Source organism: Lissotriton helveticus, chromosome 8, assembly GCF_964261635.1.
Source record: "Lissotriton helveticus chromosome 8, aLisHel1.1, whole genome shotgun sequence".
NCBI lineage: Eukaryota > Metazoa > Chordata > Amphibia > Caudata > Salamandridae > Lissotriton > Lissotriton helveticus.
In genome coordinates, this window is record NC_136069.1 from 1448248353 (window position 1) to 1448271671 (window position 23319).

Here is a 23319-nt window from a genome sequence, read left to right on the forward strand (position 1 = left end):
GCCAGCCAAACTACGTGTCACACATCGGGGAAGGCAGCATGTCTTCACAAATACTCAGCAGGCCAAGGATTTTCTTAAGATGCTGCTGAGTCGTAGTCCCCGATCGACGGAATGTGAGGGTACACCTAGATCAACCTACCCGCTTTTGGACAATGATTAACTATCAGTAGCCACAGTCGGTAACAGCTTGGCTTGTTCCACTTTAACTAATTACTGTCATCCAACTTTTAGTAACTGCGACTGAATATATTAATGTGAAACACATGGAAATCCCCGCTGAATTCTGCATCTACTGGTCCCCTTCAAAACATTATAAACTGCTGAGGCTGACGCTGCTCTATTGCTGGTCTCCAGGCACCCAGTACACCTGGGGAGTAGTGCTGGGTTCTCTAGTGTAAAACGCCAAAGAGTATTCCCAAGAGAATGGTTATTGCTTTCTTTCTGTCTTTTCTTTTATTCTCTGCACCTTCTAACATCTGAGAACTTGTCCTTTCTATCTACATCTTCTTTCGTCACAGTTACCTCTCTAATGCACACTGTGTCCTTTCGATTGTTGAACCATTCTTCATGGGTTCTTATGTCATTGCTGCCAAGGCTCCAGTGAGTTTTTTCGGTTGCTGGACATGGGCTGGTTTGAATCCTGTTATTGTTTTATTACAGGGGTTCAGGGTGGGAGTACTTCGCATGTGGGTTTGGGCCGCATGTGTGGGTGGGGGGTAGATGTTGTTTTTTGTTTTTCTATGGAAGTAGCCCATACGCTATCCCTTGCAAACATGCAAAATTATATTCATACAAAGATTATGGTCACTATACCCTCAGACACCTTAACCATCATGTCATTGCTATTGATATGTGCAAGATTTCGCCACTCCATCAATAAATCAGGGGAATTTCAACCGCACTACTCACCTGAGAGGGTTTCAAGGCATGGGGGGCAGCAGTTCCGTTATGTAGAAGAAGCGTGTCTTGAGAACCTTTCTAAAGGTGTTCAGGGAGGGGGCAGGTCTGATGTCAATAGGGAGCTCGTTCCAGGTCTAGGCTGCGATGTAGGAGAAGGCTCTTCCCCCTGTTCTGGCTCTGCAGATGTGCGGGGTTTCGGCGAGGGCGAGGTTTGTGGAGCAGAGGTTTCTTTTGGGTACGTGGAAGGTGATTCTCTCATTGAAGTATTGGGGTCCTGTGTTGTGGAGGCATTTGGAGGCATGGTTGAGTATCTTGAAAGTGACTCTCTTATCAACGGGGAGACAGTGGAAATTCCATAGGTGTTGACTGATGTGCTCGTGTCAGGGAATGCTGAGGATGAATCTGGCTGTGGTGTTCTTTATCATCTGGAGCTTGTGGAGTGGAGACTTGCTGATGCCGGCGTAGAGGGCGTTTCTGTAGTCCAATCTGCTGGTTATGAGTGCATGGGTGACTGTCTTCCATGACTCGGGGGATCCATTTGAAGGTCTTTCGGAGGATGCGGAGGGTATTGAAGCAGCTGGACACAACGGCGTTGACCTGCTTGCTCAAGGATTAGGAGGAGTTGAGTATGATGCCGAGGTATCTGGCCTGGTCCGTGGGGGTCGGAGGGCTGCAGAGTGCGTGGGCTGCCAGGTGTCATTCCATGCTGACGGTGTGATTCTGAGTATGAGGACTTCTGTCTTCTCCAAGTTGAGCTTCAGGCAGCTGTTGCTAATCCAGGATGCGACGTCCTGCATTCCTTCCTGGAAGTTGAGTCTGGTAGTGGTGGGGTTCTTGGTGAGGGAGAGTATGAGCTGGGTGTCGTCAGCGTAGAATACTATGATGAGGCCATGCTGTCTGACGATGGCGATGAGGGGGGCCATTAGATGTAGAAGAGGGTTGGGCTGAGTGATGATTCCTGGGGTACTCTGCAGTTGATTTACGTCGGTTCGGAGAGGAAGGGTGGTAGTCTGATTCTTTGGCTCCTGCGGGTGAGGAACGAGCGGATCCAGTTGAGGGCGGTTCATTGTATGCCAGCCTCATGTAGTCTGGTGAGAGATGGTGTTGAATGCTGCTGACAGGTCGAGTAGTATCAGGGGTGCAGTGTGGCCTTGGTCGAGTAGGGTGCGGATGTCGTCTGTGGCGGCAAGTAGAGCAGTCTCGTTGCTGTGGTTGCTGTGGAATCCGGATTGGGAGGGGTCGAGGATGGATTGTCTTTGATGAACTTGTTAGCTGTACGTTGACGGTCTCCTCAGCGACTTTTCCTGTGAACGGGAGGAGAGAGATGGGTCAGTAGTTCTTGAGGTCTGTGGGATCTGCTGAGGGTTTCTTAAGCAGGGGTCTGACTTCTGCGTGTTTACAGTTATCGGGTAAGGTGCCGGTCATGAAGGTGGTGTTGATGGTGTGTCATAATTCTGGTGCAATGGCTGTGGCGGCTCTGTAATAGATGTGCTGTGGGCAGGGGTCCGTGGAGGCCCCCAAGTGGATGCCTTCATGGTCAAGGCAGTCTCTTCGGTCATAACCGGTATCCAGGAGCTGATGGTGGGCCTGGCTGGTTGCTGGACGGGGTGGTGGTTGCGAAGTCAGGTGTTTGGTCGTTGAAGTTGTCGTAGAGGTTCTTGATTTTCAGGTGGAAGTACATTCCAAGCTTGTCGCAGATGTTGTGGGAGGTGGTGTTGTCCGTGGTTTCGCTGGCAGGTTTGGTGAATTTCTGGATGATGCTGAAGAGCTACTTGAAGTTGCTGGCGTTGGCGAGGATTTTGTTTTGGATGAAGGTTCTTTTGGTAGTTCTGATGTGATGGTAGTATTCTGTCATGTCGCTTTGTAGTTGGGGTGGTTTTTGGGGATCTTCTTGTTTCACCAGAACTGCTTGAGGAGTCTGCAGGTGCGTTTGGCTTCGTGGATGTCGGCGGTGAACGAGGTGGCTTTCCTGTGGAGCTCTCTGTCGGAGTTGCGTAGCGGGGAGAGCTTGTCTGCGCAGCTGGAGTTCCAACTGTAGTCCCCTGGCTGCAAGGTCGGCGTTGGTCATGGCGGTTGGCAGGTCGTGGTTGAGGGTGGAGTTGAGCTGCTCCTCGGTGACTCTGCTCCAGTTGCTTTGCAGAGGGAGGGCGTGGAACAGGTTTGGGCAGCTTGGGTTTGTTGACAAAGAAGTTTACGCAGTGGTGGTCAGTTCATGGGGGTTGAGTGGTGTGGCTGAAGTGGGTTCTGTTTCCCCCTGTGAAGATGGGGTCGAGGGTGTGTCCTGCCTTGTGGGTGGGGGTGGTGATGAGTTATTTGAGTCCGATGTTGGCGATGTTGTCAAGGAGGGTGGTGGAGTTGTGGTCACTGGGGTTGGGTTGTCGAGGTTGAAGTTCAGGTCTCCGATGAGTATGTAGTCCATGGAGGCGATGGTGTGGGGTGCGAGGAGGTCAGTGATGGTGGAGGCGAAGGGGGCACAGGGCAGTGGGGGCTGTAGGCGAGGGTGCCATGCAGTGTGGCGTTTGGAGCTAGTCTGCAACTGGAAGTGCAGGTGTTCAGCGGTGAAGAAGCCGTCGCTAAAGTTGGAGAGGCAGAGGGAGTTTTTGGGCACGATTGCGAGTCCACCTGCCGAGTGGTGAGGGCGGTCCTTCCTCTGGATCTTGTATCCGTCCGGGATGGCGATGTCGGGGGTGAAGGAGGCGTTGGTCCAGGTTTCTGTTAAGAAGGTGACGTCTGGTGAGAGGTTGCCAAGGAGGTTCCAGATTTCAACGGCGTGTCTGTGCATGAATCGCACGTTGAGGAGGAAGCACTTCAGGGCATCGGCGGTGCTCGCGGCAGGGGTGGTACGGAAGGTTTGATGGCAGTAGCGGCAGGAGAACTGTCCATGGGTTGGGATCGGCGTGGTCTCCGGAGTTGAGTGCGAGAAGGGCAGCTGAATCGTATTGGTGGATGGTGGGAGGTCCAGGGGGTTCTGGAGCTGGTCGCAGTCGGGTTGCGGACGTGCGCAGACGGGTTTGCCTTTGGCGCGCCCGCTGCACGCAGCCGCCAATAAATAGAGAATGGGAGGGATGTGCAGCTGGGAGGCAGGAGCAGGAACCAGCAGGGGGGAAGGGCCACAGGGGAAGTAGCAGCAGCATGGCAAACGGGCTAAAAACAACAGGAATTAAACACAGGAAAAACAACGAAATAGACCAGCAATAATAAACTAGACCAGAAATAAGCAAATATCACACCGGAAGAAGGGTCAGGCACAACAGGAGAAGTGGTGGCAGAATGAAGCAGGCACAAAGCAGGACCTGGGCAGCCTCAAACACCTACCAGGAGGAGGTGAACAGGGTCAGCGGTGAAAGCGCTGACAGCGGAGCTGCTGGGGAGAAGAGCAGTTCTCAGACCAGGAGGTCAGAGGGCTTGCTTGCGCTCCCCCACAGTTGCCGCCATTAAATAGGGAAGGGGGAGGGACGTGCAGCTGGGAGGCAGGAACTAGAACTGGCAGGGAAGCAGCGTCGGATGGAAAACAGGCTAAAAACACAACAGGAATTAAACACAGGAAAGACAACGAATTAGACCAGAAATAATTAAATAGACTAGAAATAAATGTATATCACACCAGAAGCATGGTCAGGCACAGGAGGAGAAGTGGTGGCAGAACAAAGCGGGCACAAAACAGGACCTGGGCAGCCTCGAACACCTACCAGGAGGAGGTGAACGGGGTCCGCGGTGAATGCTCAGACAGCGGAGCTGCTGGGGAGAAGAGCAGTTCTCAGACCAGGAGGTCAGAGGACACTGTACAAGCTCTGCCACATCTAACGTATAACCTGGTGACATGGAATATTCGCTGCCTGCGAGACCCAAATAAATGCAGACTCATCCTGGGTTACCTAGAACGACACAGAGTCCTCATCGCCATGTTGCAGGAGACTCACATGGATCCCAAAATCCCACCCCAATTTGCTAGAAAATGGGATCTCCACAGATGCTTTGCATCATATTCTACATATGCCAGGGGGTAGCCATTCCAATCAGGTCCACTGTTCCTTACTGACCGGCTGGCACGATACAAGATTCAGAGGCCGCTACTGCATCATGTGGGGACACATAGATACATACTCAGTCACCTTAGTAAAATGCTATGGTCCCAACCTAGATGACCTGTCCTTCTACGATAGGCTCTGGGTTCTGGTGATGGACCTAGGTTCCACCCATATCATATAGGGGGAGACTTCAACACTGCCCTGAACCTGGGCCTCAACCGTTTCTACAGTCCGGCTGGCCCTCCCACCAAGGCAGGAAGACAGCTAGCAGACATAATAAATAACCATCTGCTATTCAAGATGCATGGCGTACGTTACATCCTACTCAGAGAGAGGGCACATGTTACTCATTGGCAAGCTGGCCCTGCATTGATTTCTGGCTCCTGTGGAAGGGGTTGTGCACATGGTTGACTGACGCTTGACATTTTGCATGCACATATTCTGATCATCTCCCAGTGTGGATATGGCTGTTCCCCCTGGGAAAGATCTCCCCATTAAGTTCCTGGCACCGCCAGCCCACTGCTCGGCTGGATGATTGCTTCTGAGAGGCAATCAGACAGGATACACAAGCTTTTTTCCCCAGGAATCAGGAGTCAGTACCCACAATGTCCTGTGTCTGGTAGGCTTTTAAGGTCACCATTCACAAAATGTATATACCACAGGGGGGGCGGTATCTTCCGAGATATCAGAAGTATGCTTCGTAAGCTTGAGGAGGCTATTAAGCTAGCAGACACGCAGGCTGGCATAGATAAAGGTGGTAGAGATCAGGTGCAGCTCTGTGAGCTGATGACTGAGTACCAGGCAGTGGCAGAACCTGAACTACTTTTTTTGTCTCGTTTTCACTGGGCCAGAACATTCGCCGAGGGGGAATAGCCTGTAAGGGCTCTAGCTGAAGTGATATGCACTCTAAAATTTTCAAATTACATTTTTACCATTGCAGATGCAACAGGCACAGTGTACACAGATACGGAGGGCATCCCCTGCAAATTCTCGCAATATTACTCTACTCTAAACCCTCAGAAGACGCCTCGTCCCACCTTGAGGATATCACCCTAGGTTGGGTCAATGAAACACACAGGGAATTTCTAGTGGCTGACATTGAGAAGGACAAGATTCGGGCAGCCATAAAGCACAAATGCGAGCGGCAGAGCTCTGGGCACTGATGGGCTACCGGCCAACTTTTACAAATGTTACGCAGAATAGACACACTAGTATCAATCCTTAAGAAAGTCTATGGAGAAGCCAATCAAGCTTTGGTGCTCCCACTCATGATACGTGAAGCAACGATCATTACATTACTAAATCCTGGGAAAGACCCCACAACATGTGATGCATATCGGCCACTTTATTTAATAAACTGTGATGCACAAATACTGGCTAAGGTCCTGGCGAACAGGCTGAGCTCACTGATGGAGGGATTGGTCCTACCATTGCTTTATACCTGGTAGTGATACCAGACGTGGACCTTGAAGGGAGTTGCGGTGGGGCAGGCAGGCGGGGCGGGGAGGGGCAGGGTGGGGGGTTATAAACACCGGAATATGGATGATTACAGGTAAGTAAACAATTAAATCAATAAAACAAATTTCGTTCCGTGCCTTGCATCGCAAAATGCAATGCAGGGCGCGCTACGAAATTCATGTTATTAATTTATTTGTTTACTTACCTGTAATCATCCATATTCTGGTGTTTATCTCCCCCCGCCCTGCCTGCCTGCCCCACTGCAACTCCCTCCACGGGCCGCGGCTGAGTGCTACCTCCATTAATTTACGCACTTTGTTCGCTCTTTTACAGGATTTGCAGCTGCTGCCATTTTTTTAGACACAACTAAAGCGTTTGATTCATTGGAGTGGAATTACATGTTCTTGTTCTTGCGCAGGATGGGCTCCCCCCCAATTCGTAGCTGGATTGCTCTGCTCTATTCCCAGCCGAAGGCCACTATCCAGATCAATGGTGATTATACGCAGCAATTTTATATCACCAGAGGCACCAGGCTGGGCTGTCCCCTTTCGCCCTTATTATTTGCTCTAGCTATAGAGCCACTAGCGACCAAACTCAGGCAGCATCATAGAGACCACGTTCTCCGCTAACCATCCAGGCATATACTAGTGTTGTTTTACGCTGATGATATTACACTTTATATCCGGAACCCCCATACCAACCTAAACCCCGTACTTCGTGAACTTATTTGGTTTGGGGGAATATCTAGTATACAGATAAACTGATCAAACTCACAGGTGTTCCCCTCACCCCCAACACGCTGGATTACCCCCTGTTATGGTACGACTCAGAGGTAAAATATCTGGGGGAAGTGGTTTCTGGAGATAGGGAGGAGACGATAAGAGCCAATTATGGCACTGCTATTGAGTCCATCACCAACTCAATTACCAGATGGATCTTTCTGCCCTTATCGCTAGCTGGGCGGATCTCCTTAGTAAAAATGGTAATAATGCCGAAGTAACTTTACCCTTTTATCAACATACCATACTATCCCACATGGCCTTTCTTTCGTACACCCCAAAACCAACTGATGAGACCTGCATGGGGACCTGCACGGGGAGGTAAACAACCCAGAGTGAGCTGGCACATACTAACCTAGCCATTCTTGCAAGGAGGTTTTGAAGCCCCAGACATGGAGCTGTACTTCTTATGTGAACAATATCATTATGTACTTCACTGGCTTCAACCTCCACAGTTTATGCCCCAACTTAGCTTTGGAACAGGGATATATGTCCCCCATTCCCTCCACCTCCTACCTTGGTGCCTAAGTCCCTGAAAGGGGGTATACCCACTCTACAGTAGCCTGCACCAATCGAGCCTGGTGTAAAATAGCCAAGAAAAAGAAAACCAATATTATAATCGCCATTGATGTCTTTACATTACCACCATCTTCTCCCAGTCACACATGAAAAACTCTGTTGGAATATGCTTGATGAGCACAAGCTCTCCACGTGGGGTGATTTATATCATGAAGGCACGTTAAAAAAAGTAGACACCCTGCTCCGGAGCGAACATGTTACACCCATGGAGACCTTTCTGCACATCTGACTCAGACAGGAGCTTAAGGCCTACATCCCAGACTTCCCTTCAGAATCCCCTACATTAGATACATTACATACAGCTCTGCAGACATCATCCAAGGCACATGCGATAGCCAGACTATACAATGCTGCGCAACTCAAGCGCTCAGCCATGAGTGATAATCCTAAAATAAACTGGGACCGGGAGCTTGACATTCCACTCACCGAGAAACAATGGACATACTCTTGTCAGCAGACAGGCAATATCATATCCAGCAGTCGGCTGTGCATTATACATTTTAAGTTCATACACCGGGTCTATTACACCCCAGAAAGATTACATAGATATGAATTGAGAGCAGATCACTGATGTGACAGGTGTGGATGGGAGATGGTGGCTTTTTGCACCTAGCATGGCAATGTGCCCCCATCCATACATACAGAAGTAACGGCTGCACTTACTCAGATAATAGCTGCTATGGTCCCATTATCCCCTACTGTTACACTTTTTGGCTGCATTGAGGAACTGCCTCATACACATAGAAAATTCCTAGCACTCAGGTTACTCCTAGCAAAACGCAGAGTGGCCTGTAGGTGGGGAAGAGGTTGGGCTCCCAAATTCAAAGAATGGCTTGATGATTTTGTACATTGCAAGGATCCACTGAAAATGTATGCAGAACTACTACCTGTAGCCTCCCATCCTAAAGATATATGGGATTATCTTTTGTCAAACTTGAAAACACACTCAGATTGATTATATTTGTAGGAATAATGACACTCGTCAAACTCCTACTTAACGGTGGATATCTACGGACAGTAGTATTTTGCCACGGGTATTTACATTGATGTGACAACCCCTCCATGCAACACATTGCTTGCCACATGTATAGTCAGATACTACTGTGGGTAACTAGAGAAGGATAAGGTATAGCAAAAGGCCATCTTCGGGGGATGACCTCCCTAACTCATTTGTGCGAGTCTTTGGCATTGCATGATGCTCATATGACAAATGGATGTATCAAAGATAAATCAGAGGGATGTAACAAAACACTAAGTTTCAGTAAAATACAATGTATGATTGTAAATGTACGGACACTATGTACTTGTTTGAAAAACTCAATAGAAATAAAATAGTGCAGACACTAAGGGACCCTGAAATTCAGTCATAATATATAGGTATATAAATGCATAAAGAGAGTGCATTTATGTTTCACCTGCCCTCCCCGTGCAAAACTATAGTACCTTGTATAGACTTCTTTCACAGGGAATACTTCATTCCTCAAAAAGAGGTTAAAACTAACCAAAATGTACTAGTTCATTTAAGTGTTCAATAAATACATACAAACAGTCTCTTAGTATTTGTCTATTTATTGAGAGTCAATATATTTATGTAAGTCTCTCTTCTTTGTGTTGGTGTCCTTTGTGTTTTCAAATATGCATGATAGCACTCAGGAGAAGAATTTGAAAAACAACGAAATGAGAAGCAGGTATTTCACAGTTTAACATTTTTGGATGAAAACCATGGATGCAAAAGAAAGGGGAAAAACCCAAGGATTCATTCACCATGTTGTTATAACTGAACTCAGAGATCTATAACACTTCATTCGAATGTTCATTATCGTGTAACAGTTGACATTGAGTGTAGTGCTCTAAAAACTGATTTACCTTTTCTCTCAATGGCCATCTGTCTGAGGATGGTGACTAGATGAAAACCGCATTTCAAGCCTGATAAGTTCACATACTGCCTTCCAGAAATGAGAAAGGAATTGCGAACGCTGATCTAAACTAAGCACAGGTGGAACTCCATGTAGGTGAACTGCTGTGTGTGTGAAAACCTCTGCTAATTTACTAGCTGTTGGAAGTCCATTTAGCGGAATGAAATGTTCCATTTTATTTAAGTGGTCTACAATAACTAAGTTTCCATTGAATCCCTCTGGAGTATGAGGTAATTCGACAATAAAGTAGAGTGATACAATATGCCAGGGTCGAGAAAGAACTGGAATATGCATTAATAATATCGCATTATGACTGTGTTTATTCAGGGCACAGAAAGTCCAAATAGCATCATAATGTTGTGTATCTTTTGCCATTATAGGCCATCAAAAGTCTCTGCATAACAATTGGGAATAATTTGCAACTGGATGTCTCTCACATGTACTAAAATGTCTCTGAGATAATGTTCCAACCACAGCTGTTTGAGAGGCATCAGCCTCAACAATGTAAGGTTGAGAGGGATCTGGATGCCTAAGGATTGGGGCTGTGGTGAATGTTTGTTTCAGGGTCTGAAAATCATATTTTTCTGCTACTTCTGGCCAATGAAAATGCACTCCTTTTTTCAGACACCCGGTAATTGGAGAGACCAAGGCGGAGAACTGGTCGATAAACTGCCTTATCAAAATTTGCACAGCCTAGGAAAGTCTATATATCTTTGACTGATTGAGACAATTTTCACTCTTAAATTGCTTCTACCTTCTTGGGATCCATTTGTTTTAGCTTTGCTGATATAATGAACCCAAAGAATTTCACCTCCTCTACATGAAAAACACACTGTTCTAATTTTGCAAACAACTGATGTTCCGTTAATTTCATCAAGATACCCATAACATTATCTACACCAGGGGTCTCCAAACCGGTCCTGGAGGGCCGGATCCATGCCAGATTTTTAAAATAACTACATGTATCTCAATGGGGATATCCAAAAAATCTAGCATGGATCCGGCCCTCCAGGACTGGTTTGGAGACCCCTGATCTACACGCTCTTCCATAGTCTTAGAGAAAATCAAACTATCACCAATATATATTTCTGCACAGATGTCAATAAAATCACATAAAACTTTGTTGATAAGAAACTGAATGGCTGCAAAGGCTAAATGGCATCCCCAAAAATTCAAATAAGCCAAACTTGGTATGACAAGCTTTTTTCCACTCATTCCCCTCTCTAGCACATTCCAAACGAAAGGCTCCATAAGATCAAGCTTGGTGAACACATTAGCATTTTTCACTTCAGCCAATAAGGACGGAATATGAGGTAGAGGGTATTGTTTTTAATTGGTACATGATTAAAAGCTTGTAAAAATCAATACACATTTGTAGCTCTCCCCCCTTCTTTGGGACAAAAACAAAGGAGAAGAGACTAGGGAACAACAGGGATGAAAAAACCCAATCTCAAGTAGTTCATCCAGATATGCTGTAGATGTCTATTTTCACTTTCAGAAAGCACGTAGATCCTGCTGCAAGGCAATTGCGCCCCTGGTTGTAGGTCTATTCTACAATCGTAAGTTCTATGTCGGGGCAACATATTAGCCTTTTTTTTGTCAAAAACATCCATAAAACCCTGATTTAGAAAACATTACAGTCAACTCCTCTAAAACACCTACTGATGCTCTAAAGGGGGTCTTTTAGAATGTTCTTGACAATAGGTAGAGAAAAAGGTAAAAGAACCTTTAACCAAATTTAAACCAGGGTTGTGTTGTTACAGCCACGCTACTCCTAGGACGATGTAGAGTTGTGGTACAGTTATAATATCAAAGTTTATTTGCTTATAAAGTCTGTTTTCCATGGAGAATCTTAAGGGGACAGTACGAAATTTCACAGGACCGGACAATATTTCCCTTCCATCCATGGTACGAACACTCTCCACAACAATCTAGATACAATAGGAATACCTAATCTAGAAGCAGATTCGGCATCTGTACAATTGCCTTTAGCCTCTGAATCTATCAAAATGTTAATGGAGACCTTAGAATTGGGTTCCCATTCTCAACTCACTGGATTGTGAAAATGCCTAATCAGAAATTCCCCTTTGGTGTTACCTAAATCAAGACATTTTTATCCATTGAACCCAGCAATTTGGTGTCCTCAAATACTGCGTCTGTCTGTTTCCCAACAACTTTGGGGAAGATAGTGATATTTTAATTTCCTCTTTAGGTTTATTGGGACAATCTTTTAGGAATAGACCTGCTTTTCTGCAATATAAACATAATCTTTTGTTTCATCGTCATTATCGTTCTTTGGAGGAATGGAGGCCATGAAGACCTCCTATCTGCATTGGTTCTGACTTATCCACTATCTTTTTTTCAGTTAGTTTCTCTCTGGGGACTATTAATCTGGATTCACTTCTTCCTTTGTCACATTTTCTTTTACCTAATCTATGGTTTAATCGCACCACCAAGTCGATTAACATGTCATAATCATCGGGTGAATCCACCACTTGGGCTAATAAATAGATGAATTCATATTTTAGGCCTCGATAGAACAGAGATGCTCTTTTTCCTTTGTCCACTCTGACTCTGCTACTAGTCTATTGAACATGGTCAAGAAGGTGATTAGATCTTTATTACCTTGTTTTAGATTTAACAAGCCTGTGCCAGTTGACTGCATAAACGTATGTTTGTCAAATAACTTTTGCATCTCTGATTTGAATTCATTATATTTATACAGCATATGGTAATTTCTATCCACAAATGGTATTGACCACAAGGCTGCGGTTCCACCCAAATACAAAAGCACAAACATCACCCTAGATTGATCATTGGGGAAACAATTGCTGTAGCAAATTTAGATGGCTTTCCAAAGAAACATTCAGATGGGGCCAACTGAGCATTTTGGGGAGTGGCTACTTGCATCACAGAACTCATTGATGCATCCCCACTGGAGGCTCCTGTTTATAGTTCTGACCCTTGACACTCAGTGTAAACAAATGTAGGTGGCTTTAATAACTGCTTTTTAGTTCCCTTCTCAGTAGACAATTATTTTTGTTGTGAAACTGAATCAACTATGCCTTTCTGTAATACATCTAATTGCTGGGTTAATTTCTGAGTTGCACTTCAGGTTTGTTGCACTGCCTGTTTCAGGTTCCTAGTCTCATATTGTAATTGTCATTTGAGATGTCATCAGTGATGTCATGAGTGATGTCACTGACCATGTCATGAGTGATGTAATATGTGACGTCATCAGCAGTGCATTGCGGTCGCGTGAGTTATAGTTAGCTGAACTAACTATAACGGGGGAATTTCAAAGGTTTTGTATGAGTGAAATGTCCAGCTAACTATAACGTGTGTGAAACCTATGGTTTTTTCAGTGAATTTCCAAGGTTTTTTAAACGCTAATTCTTAACTATAACGTGTGTGAAACCTATGGTTTTTTCAGTGAATTTGCAAGGTTTTTAAAAAGCTAATTTCTAACTATATCTGGTCTGAAACATATGGTTTTTTTCAGTGAATTTCCAAAGTTTTTAACATGCTCATTACAGTATCAATTTTTATATTTTTTATATACTTATTTTTCACAAACTGCCTTTGTATATTATAATAGATTGACTGTATCCAGTAATATGCAATGGCAAAGCAAATTTTTATGATTTGGTTAAAGTTGAACAGTATAGTCTACATCTTCAATCAACAATAAACACTCAAATTTGTTATTTACCTTTTTTTTGTGATTTTTTTCAACGTGCGCGCACCGTGCACGCTCCCGCAAATTTGTTTTTTTTTATAAAAAAATTGTTTTTTTTGCCTTTTGGGGTCCTACAGGGACCCCCTGAGAAAGCCTAGAGGGTCAGGGAGTCTCTACCCTGCCTCCTTTTCACGTTCTCCACTATTGTTTTTGACTGACTTCTGCCTTGAGGGTGCGTGCCACGTGCGCGCACCTCGCGATTTCTTTTTTTTTTTTTAAATGGGGTTTTTGCCTTTTGGGGTCCTTCAGGTACCCCCTGAGAAAGCCTTGGGGGTCAGGGAGTCTCTATCCTGCCTCCTTTTCACGATCTCCATTATTGTTTTTGATTGACTTTTGCCTCGTGGGTGCGCGCCACGTGTGCGCAGCTCGTGATTTTTCTTTTAAAAAAAAAAGTTTTTTTTGCCCATCTGAGTCTTTCAGGGACCCCCTGAGAAAGCCTAGGGGTCAGGGAGTCTCTTCCCTGCCTTCTTTTCACGTTTTGAAACTTTTTCGATAATCGGACAAAACGCCATTTTGAAGCGAGGGGCGTGCACGTATAGTCATGTGACTTGAAAACAACACTTTTGATTGATTCATGGCAGTTTTTGTTCTAGAATCTTCAAACACCCCACTCACTTCCCTCACTATCTCTTTTACTTTGTTGGGAGAAGGTCCTGAACAGACGTTGTGCTGCAATCCAATTCCAAGATGGCAGAACAGCAGTCTTCTTTGGATAGTGATGTGGAAACCTTTCTTGTGGAGCCTCCAAAGGACAAGAAGAAAAATTCTTTCATATGGCAATTTTTTACATTCCCAGAGAGGCAAAAAAAAGTTAATGCCCCCAAAGTGACCTGTGTCATCTGTGGCAGTGTTTTATCTAGACGGGACGCCAAAAAGAAGTACTCTTTTTGCACCTATACATTAATAAGACATGTCAGGAACGTGCATCCAATGAATTACGCACGTGCAGCAACTATAGCCGCGGCCAGGGAGCTTCCACCTGCTGTACCGAGTACCTCTTGGGCAGTACAATCGCCAACTACAAGACAGCTGGACCTCCATCCAAATTTTGCCAAAGTTCATATTTCTTGTAAATGCAAGTGCAATGAAATTATATGTTTTGGTGAGCAAAGTGTAGACTTGATCGACATAAGAATCTCACAGCACGTATGCAGCCGCAAATAATTTTTTTCATTTTTTATTTTTGTTCCAGTTGAACAATTTTTTGTTACCTGTTTACTGTTTTTGTTTGAAGAAAAATCCCCCAAAAATATAAAATTGTTAAAAAACAAAAAAAAGACAAAAAAACAGTTCTTTTCAGAACCAACCTCACTTCTCAAAGAAGAGCTATATCTTTTATATACTGTGTCATACCTTTTTTGAATGAAAGTGTAGTGTATAAATGAATGACTGAAATGACTGAGGGAAAAGAAGGAAAGGACTGATGGAATGAGTGAGGGAAGGGTAGTATGGTGAGTGAGAAAAGGGGAGTCAAAGAGTGACTGAAACAAGGGGACTAAGGGTAGGGGAGTGAGGTAAGTGGAGAGAAAGAGTAAGGGAAGGGCAGTAATGAAAGAAAAGTGAGAGACGAGGAGTGAGAAAAGGGGAGCATGGAACAGAGACAGAGAAGGGGAGTAAGAGATGGAAAGGGAGAAGTAGAGCAGAGTGAAGGGAGTGAAGGTAAGAGAAGTGGAGTCACGGTGAGGGAAGGGTATGAGGGTGAGGGAAGGAGGTAATGGAAAGTGAGAGATGGGGAGTGAGAGAGAGAACAGTGGAGTGAGGGGATGGAGGAACTTAGAAAAGGGGAGTGAGAGAAGGAGAGTAAAGAATGGAGTGACAGAAGGAGAGCGAGTGGAAGTGAGGAAAAGGGAACGGGAAAGTGAAAGGGTGAAAAATTCAGACAGGAGGAAGTGGAGTGGGGAAGGGTAGTGACGGTGAGTGAAGGACAGTGACATTTAGGGAAGGTGTATGACGGTGAGTGAAGGGGAATGAGAGAGAAGGAAGGAGATTAAGTGAGAGGAAAATGAACTGAGGGATAAAGTAGGAGTGAAGGAAAAAGAAAGAGAGAGACAAGAAGGGTGAGGGAGATAGAGAGAGAGAGAGAGAGAAAGAGAAAGAGAGGGAGAGCAAGTGATTGAGAGGGAGTAAGGAGGTTACACTGAGTGAGACAGAGGGAGAGAGGCAGAGAGAAATGGAGTGAATGAGAGTGGGGGAGTAAAGGAACTTCATCATCTGACTCAGATGTGAAGTTTGTTGAAGAGCAGCCACGTGGTAAGAAGACCAAGGAGATAGAATGAAGTGCAGAGGGAGAAAGGTAGTGATGGTGAGTGAACAACAGTGACAGTTAGTGAAGTAGTATGAGGAAGAGGAAAGATGAGTGAGGGAGGAAAAAGAAAATTAAGACACAGGGAAAGTTAGTGAGGAATAGAAGAGGAGTGATAGAAATAAAGAGGATAGGAGTTTAAGGATGAGGCAGAGAGAAGGACAGAGTGAGAGAGAGGAAGAGGGAGAGCAAAGAACTGAGAAGGAGTGAGCCAGTGAGACTGAGTGACACAGAAGGAAACAAGAAGAGAAAAATGGATGAAAAAAAGTGAGGGAAGGAATAAGTGAAGGGGAGTAAGTGAGATGTAGTGAGGGAGTGAGAAAAGGGGAGTGAGGTAAGGTGACTGAGGAAAAAGTACTGAGGGTGAGTGAAAGGCAGTAACAGTGAGAAAAGCGGTATGAGGGTGATGAAAGGGAATGAGAGAGAAGGAAGGAGATTAATAGAGAGGAAAGAGGACTGAGGGATAAAGTAGAAGTGAAGGAAACAGAAAGAGAAAAACAGGAAGAGTGAGGGAGAGAGAGAGACAGAGATAGAGTGAGAGAGAAAGAGAGGGAGAGTGACTGACTGAGATGGAGTAAAGCGGTTACACTGAGTGAGACAGAGGGAGAGAGGGAGAGAGAAATGTAGTGAAGGAGAGTAGGGGAGTAAAGGAACTTCATCATCTAACTCAGATGTGGAGTTTGTTGAAGAGCAGCCACGTGGTAAGAAGACCAAGGAGTCCTTTTTCTGGAAGTTTTTCACCTTTCTAGAGGGGCACAAGAAAGTGAATACACCAAAGTTCACCTAAAAAATCTGTGGTAGTGTGCTATCTAGAGGAGACCGAAAGAAACACTAGTCTTTTAGTATACACACATTGATTAGGCACGTAAAAAATGTAAAAATGTACATTCTAACAACCATGCAACGGCATCTACCCAAACCCTTGCAGTGAACTCTCCAGTTGCTGTTCCCAGCACTTCATCTGCAGGTGCATCTCCGTCATCGACTGCTCTGAATATCCAGCCACTTTTCGCCAATGTCCACCTCCGATGCAAATTCTGCAATGAGATTATTTGTTATCTGTTAACTGAAAAGGAGTAAAGCAGTTAGAGTGTGTGAGACAGAGGTAGACAGGGAGAGAAACAAGGATGAAAAAAAAGTAAGTTGAGTAATAAATGAAGGGGAGTAAGTGAGATGGAGTGAGGGTGTGATGAAAGAGGAGTAAAGGAAGAGAGTGAGGGAAGGGGAGTGAGAGAAGCAGAGTGAGGGGGAGTGAGGAAAAAGGAGTGGTGAAAAATACAGATACGATGAAGTGCAGAAGGAGAAAGGGAGTGATGGTGAGTGAAGAGCAGTGACAGTTAGGGAAGTAGTATGAGGAAGAGGGAAGATGAGTGAGGTAGAAGGAAGAGAATTAAGAGACAGGGAAACTAAGCTAGGAATAGAACATGATTCATAGAAAGAGAGAGAAAAAGAGTTTAAGACCAAGGGAGAGAGAGGGACAGAGTGAGAGAGAGGGAGAGGAAAAATAAGGAACTGAGAAGGAGTGACCCAGTGCGACTGACTTACAGAGAGGGAAACAGGGAGAGAAACATGGATGAAAAAAAGTGAGGGAAGGAATAAGCAAAGGAAAATAAGTGAGATGCAGTGAGGCAGTGAGGAAAGGAGAGTAAGATGAAGAAAAGGAAGGTGAGTAAAAGAGAGAGTGAAGAAAGAGAATGAGAGAGAGAGAAATAATAGAGTGATGAAAAGGTATCTTTTTTTGTTTGTCATACCTGCCTTATAATTAATGAGAAGTTATTAGTACTTTTTATTATAAATATAGTATCTGTGGAAGACAAGAAAAAATTGAGTTATAATATATAATTCACAATACAAAAGAAAGTAGAACTGAAAGAAACAGAAAGGGAAAGAAAGGAAGGGTGAGGGAAGAGAGAAAAGGAAAGAGTTAGACAGTAAGAGAGGGAGAGCAAGTAAGTGACAGGGAGTGAAATAGTTAGATTGAGTGAGACAGAGATAGAGAGAAAAGGAGTGAAGTAGAGTGACAGACTAAAGGAATGAGAGTTAGCAAAAAGGAATGAGGAAAGGGGTATAAGGGAAGGGTATTGTCAGATGGAGTAAATGAAAGAGAGTGAGGGTGAGTAAGGGAATAGAAGCAAGAGAAAGGGAATAGGACTGATGCACAGTGAGGAGAACATGAAGTGGGGGAAAAGGACTTATATTAAATGAAGGGCAGTGACAGTGAGGGAAGTGATATAAGATTGAGGGAAAGGGAGTGATTGAAAAAGAAGCATATTTATAGAAAGAGAAAGAGAAAATAAAAGGATGAGTAGTGAAGAGAAAGGAAAACAGTGAAAGAGACAAACAGAAGGAGAGTGAGGGAGTGTGAAGGAGTAAATCACTTATAGTGACTGAGACAGAGGAAGAGATGTAGAGACAGATGGAGGAAAGAAGAGTGAGGGAAGGAATAAAGGAAGAGAATTGAGCAAAAGGGAGTGAGGGAGTGAGAGAAGTGGAGTGAGTGAAGGTGAGTGAGGGTTGATGTTATGGAATTATAGTACAAATTCTACAAAATCTTGGATCCCGATTTTCAACAATCTGTTGTTGTAAAGTTTGAAGAAAAAAAACAACATTAACCACTACATTAGCATAGCAGTTGACACCAGAACTGTTTTCAAACTGAAATCCAACAACCTCTTCAATACTATCCTTTTTCTGTTTGCTTACAATTACTGGTCCATCTAGTTTTTTTCTTTTCTCTACAACCTCGCAGCAATTTTTCTCATATCTTCTTTTTCAACCTACCATAAGCTTTTCGAATAAAGGATATTGAGGTCAATTTGGAACACATTCTCTTCTTAACCTATTATACTCTTTCACACAATTTAGATCTGCACTAATCTTTGTCTCATCAAAATCAATCAAGTATAATCCAGATAAAGTTCTGACTTGAGATAAAGCAACATATGCCATACTCTCCTTGAACACAGTACTTCCAATATTCACCAAAGCACTATCTACACTTAAACCTTGAGACTTATGAATAGTCACCGCATATGCCAAACAAAGAGGAAACTGTTTCCGGCGGACATATCAATCTTTTACAAGCAAAAATCGAGTCGAACAACGACTCAATTGTTGTACTTCTTCAATTTCATCAAATTTGATTTTCAAAAATTCAATGTCATCTCTGTTTGGGTAATTCACAAAATCAACAACATGACCCATTGCTCTATTTACTAAACCTCTTTCCACATGTAAATTACGTCGTAAAATTATCCGACAATTTAAACATGCATATAGATTCTTTTCTGAACCAGCCATTTTAGATATTGATTTGTCTAAAGTATTCAATTTTGACTTAAACTTTTCTGACAAAATAATAGTAGCTCCTTCATGCTCTATTCTATCAATAGCTTCCAATTTTATAATTTCTTGATTTGCTAACTTTAAAATTTTTTCATTGAAGATTGAACATTCTTGCAGAGTTGGCATCAAGCATATCACTGATTTTTTTTCAGCAATGTTTCTATATATATTCTCTGCACCAACATTTTCATTTGGAAACAAATTTGAAATTAATCGTGCCTGTAAAGCTTCTTTGCCATGTTCACTCATTTTTCCAATTTTAATATCTTGAAGAATACTTTTATAATCACCATCCTTTGCTTGTCGCGTATTTTGAATGAGCTCTGAATATTTGAAATATGACCAAATATTAACATTTCCAATGCTACCCAGGCACTTTCTGGTGTCTTCATGTGTAACGGTCTTAAACACTGGTTGTCCTTTCACAGGAGTTAGCTGTAGTAGATCTCCAAAAACTATGACGTCTTTGCCTCCAAATAACACATCATACTCTGTTTTAAGAATTTGTTGCATTCTTAAATGTACAAAGGCAAGCATTAAATTTGATACCATGCTTACCGCATCAATAATGAGAAGTTTCATTTTTTTCAGGACTCTGGAAACTTCACAACAAGCTTCTCCAGATAGCTTGTGGTATTCTAATTTATTTTCGTGCTCTACTGGCAGCATCAATAAACGATGTAAAGTAATCCCTTTAATGTTATGTGCTGCCAACCCAGTTGGAGCGGTAACAACACAAGAGAGTGACGACACTGTTCTTTTCTGTAGATAAGTTGCAATTGCTTTAATTAGAAAACTTTTTCCAGTTCCTGCCTCTCCACTCACGTACAGTCGGCCAGGTTTAAATGACGTACATGAGCACTCTTTTTTCTCATGACATAAACCATGCTCAATATGCTCTGTCACTTTATCGTATATTTGTTTTTGCTCAACATTTAGCTGTTTTTCCAATTCTTCTATGTTTATTACATCCTCCTGAGCTTGTTCCATTGCTCTTTCTACCTCATCCATGGCAGTGGCTGCTTCATTTTGGATAATTGGTCCTCCTAGTGAATCCTGACTCAACGAAGCAGAACTTTGACTATCTCGAGAACTGTCTCTAGCAATCTCTGCTGCAATTGTAGCTTCTTGCTGTATTTCCTCGTTCAACATTTTCAGATAATTAGTAAAAACAGGACATTCTATAGTATTTTTGGTAGCGTTGAATGAATCTTCATAACTGAGAAAATCTCCAAGTAGTTCCTCTTCTGTACGCCATGGCATAAAGATTTGCAAAAGAGCTAAATAGTAAAATTACCTTTTGTCAGGAGTTTCGCAACTCAGTTTTCGATGATTAATCAAATGTCCTTTTCTTTGTTTCACCAGACATCCTTCAGATCCAATCACAGCATATACACCTTTATTGATATCTTCTGTAATATTCCTCTTAAAAGTGTAGCTTTGCAGTACCTCATAGAGACAAACATTCTCAATATGATTACTTCTATTTGGATAGTATGTATCCAACATATTTGTCTTCAAAATATTTGTACTGTTTAGTTCATTCACTGCTAAATACTCAATTTCTTGTACAGATTTCAAAACTCGGTTTTGTGTTCTTGCAAGGCCTAAACTCACCCAAATGATTGTTCTAGATTTGGCATATAGATTTGCAGATGATAAGCGATCTGAACATTCATATGCTCCGATTTCTCGATGAGACAACATCTTCAAACTGTAGCTGTACAATTTCTTACTTAGGCTCTTTTCATGAGAAATTTCCTCCCACATTTCCTTTAGTTCTGTCTTTTCAGATTTCGTACTGTAAGAAGTTACATATCGAGCCACAGCAATGGAGTTGTCTTCAACATATTGAATATCCATGTTTGCATTCCACATGGACAAAATGACTGGGTTATAGTCATGTATGTATTTTGACTCTTCATTTCTTCTTAAGTTGTAGGTATTTTTCGGTGATTTTCTTGTCACAGTATGTTGCAAAGATGACATAAAATTGTTCACTCTTCCTTTTGATATTACTTGTCTTGGAAATCCAAAACCACATTTTGTGTAGAACTTGTCCTTTGATTTGTATTTTCAACAACAGTATTTTCCACAACGATGGGTTTGAAACCGTAAGACTTGATGTTTTAAATGCTTTTGTTCTGTACTTTTAGGAACAGCACTTGTAGAATACTGTTCAATAAAACTCATCACTGTGTCATCCGAATCTGTTCCAAATGTTGGGGGCATCATTGATCCATAGCAGCATAAGTATGTGAGGAGCACCTCTTGCTTGATACTCCTTTCTCCAAAAGAAATCCAGAACCTCTCCAAGAGGAGGATTCTTTTTTTGTTTGTAATAAAAGACATCATAGCTTCAAATCTATGATTGAAATACATGCATACAATAACTGTATCCAAAGAGCACAGTTCACCAGGTGTTTTGAATTTTATATTTTCTATGTTTGCATTTGCCTCTCGAAGAAATTGAAGTAAGTCTTCCCAAGCATACTCTGCACAGCTTAGAGTAAGGAACCATGTAGGAGTTCCTCAGTTTCTTAGCATACATTTCAATTCCCCATGACGACGGTACCAATACTCGTTAGTACCACGCTGACATGCCATGAGATTAATGAGATGAGATTCCAAACAGTGTGTTTCTGTTGGACTTTATCCATAAAGTCCCTTGCCGAAACATTTTGCAGATGTACTCCACTTTTTAGTATATGGTTCACTGCATAAGAAACTCCAGACAAGTCACTCTCAAACAGAAGATGAAACAAATATGGAATACATTGGCGAAATCTTGGATCTTCTGCATATAATCTTTATGTTCGGTATTCAGATGCAGGAATCTGCACAGGTCGGTCATCATATCATCCACCTTGACCTGTTGGAAATAACTGAGGAAAACAACGAGATTCCAAGCTTTCTTCCCATACACTAATGGGACTTCCTTTTGATTCTTTCATTTGGAATAACTCAATAGCATTCCCCATTACTTCTTTGGAATGCAGACGATGAACACTATAATGTTCATAAATTTGTTCACTTCTGGACACATCCACTTTGTCAATTAGCCCAGCTGACATTTCACTGTCCTCTTCTACAGTTGTTTCCTCTTCTCCTACAAATACATTTTTGTAGTATTGATTGTTTTTTACCAAATACGTTGCCTTTTTGACTTTCCTAACATCCACTAATTCTTGCCAGATTTTCCTACTCTTTGTAGGAACGCCATTAACTAGAATAACTAGAGGTTCCTCTTTCACATTTTCAACACCAATTGTTTCAATATTTTTCTTTAAATCTAGCGGCAAATAGACAACTCTTCCCTTTAATCCTCTCTGTAAATCTGAAGGAGGCAATTTCTCTGTCTTAGGCTCCATGCGAACAATAGCCTGAAATGGATGCACACATTGAATCAGAATAGACTCATAGGTATTTAAATCCATCAGTTCAGAATGAATATTTACCAACTCAAGATTATTATGTACAGCTCTAGCAGGCATTTTTATTATCATTTAATTTATTATAACAATATTTACAAATACGTTGATTAGAACCCAAATCAAAACAATCCTCTACCAACAAATAAGTTGCAAAATCCTTCCACTCATTATTATTTTCCTTTTCACTTTTTAAATATAGATCAACTAACCTGGTCTGATTTTTATAATGAATTCTTCTACAACGAATATAAGAAAAATTGGGCCTTTCTCCTAAAATGACCTTAAACCTTGTAATTTCTTAGTCAAAATTTTCTGTACTAAACTTTTGTACCTTTTCTTCCACATTTTCTTCTATTACTGTATCAGTTTCTGCACTGTCCTCTTTTTCACAAAAGTAACTAACCTCAATTTCTTCATAAATGTTCTTTACATCTAATAGAGATCAATGTAAAAGAGCACTGTTTAACTGTTTTAGCTTAAGTGCTGGACATTTTGCATAATACAGCCTTCTCACTAATTTCCTCACTTCACTGTGATGCACTGCTAACATCCTAAAATGGTGAAAAACACTCTGGCATACTTTTTTAGAAAGACAAGCCAGAGAATGACCTTGCAAACATGTTTTTTCTCTCACTCGACAGGGGTCTAATTCTTGCAACATCTTAATCTTCTGTTTAATACTTTTCTTAGTATACTTACGTAAGAAATTGCGAAAAAAATCAATTGAATGAGGGGGCGCTAGAGGGCGCACTTGCTGAATGGCCGCACCTGCGTGAGGCTCCAGCAGCCCGGCATAACTATCCGGTTATTTATCCTCCTTTCCCTGCTCCCACCCGCCC